At 45.2% G+C, this 1271-nt stretch overlaps 1 protein-coding gene across 1 annotated transcript in view; it reads left to right on the top strand.

The window, feature by feature from the left end:
* The window catches only part of CUNH11orf16 (chromosome unknown C11orf16 homolog), a 19824-nt gene that overhangs the window by 5765 nt on the left and 12788 nt on the right, over positions 1 to 1271 (top strand). The window lies entirely within an intron of this gene.

Raw genomic sequence — 1271 nt, 5'->3', positions numbered from 1 at the left:
ACTCCACCCCCCCCGCCACCCCCCCCCCCCCCCCCCGGATGGACTACAATCTCATGTTCACTTTACTGATTTGTATTGAGATTGTAGTCCTTCCTGGGGGCCGGAGCTTGAAGCGGTGCCTACTTTACAACACACACAGGGACCATGGGGAACAGACGTAGCCCCCATCCAGAACGAAGGACAGTGTCAGAGATGATTGGAGGATCTACAGCCGAGTGACACACAAATAAGATACATTGTTGCTCAGAGTTCCGGGGGCCGGATGTATTTTTAAGATTTAACTCCAGAGTTTAGTGTCACTTTAATACTGACATCAGTGCACAGTGAGATCTATTTACTACAACACCAATACAAACAAGAGAATACAATAATACTAATGTATAAAACAAAGGAATACATCATATAGAAAGAAGTCATACTTGTAAAGTTTCAGACTAAATGAATGTACAAGCTGATCCACGAGGTCTATTTCTTGGATTTGTTTTAGTTGTTTGAATCTGATGATTATTATTATTATTATTATTATTATTAGGGATGCATCAATATATAGGCCGACGAAACATATCGTCCGAAAATGGCACTTTTGGCATAATGCCGAAAGTGCCATTTTCCTTTCCGATACATCGGCGCTTGCGTGCTTTCTTTCCTCCCCGCTGGGCGCTGCTCTATGTCCCAGCGGGAGGAGAGAAAGTGTGACAGCCGGCCGAGCGCTGCAGGAGGAGAGCGCTGTGAGGGGCCGGCGTCTCCTCCCACATTGCTCAGCCTCCTATCACAGTGCGGCAGAGCAGTATGGGGGCGGAGACTGGCCGAGCTGTCACAGGAGGCTGAGCTCTCCTCCCCGCACCGCTCGCTCAGACTCCAGTGACAGCTGTCAGGATGGAGAGCGGGTACAGGCAGTGATGTGATCAGTGATCGCTGAGTGTTTGTAGATAATTGAGGACCTGGTATGGTTACTATATCCTCAATTATGAATAAATAGGAAGTGATCTACATCCCCTCCTGTCCATTCATAATTGTGGTTATAGTAAACACACTCTGTGCTCATGTTATCAATGATCAGGAACACTCAGCATAGGGGATTCCTGCTCATTGATAACAGGGCACACAGAAAAAGAGATTGAGTGTCTCTGAGGACTTTGTGTCCTCAATCTCTTTTTCTACTTTAAAAGGGAAATATCAGGGGGTCTGCTTAGACCCCTAATATTTCCCCGGAAGCCCCTAAAAGTAAAGTAAAAAATAAAAATATTTAATAAAAAAAATAATTAATAGCA

Source organism: Nanorana parkeri, unplaced genomic scaffold (genome assembly GCF_000935625.1).
Source record: "Nanorana parkeri isolate BGI_ZX_2015 unplaced genomic scaffold, ASM93562v1 scaffold1687, whole genome shotgun sequence".
In the NCBI taxonomy this organism is placed as follows: Eukaryota; Metazoa; Chordata; class Amphibia; order Anura; family Dicroglossidae; genus Nanorana; species Nanorana parkeri.
The sequence above is the reverse complement of the archived record's forward strand: the minus strand, read 5'-3'. Positions and strand labels throughout refer to the sequence as shown.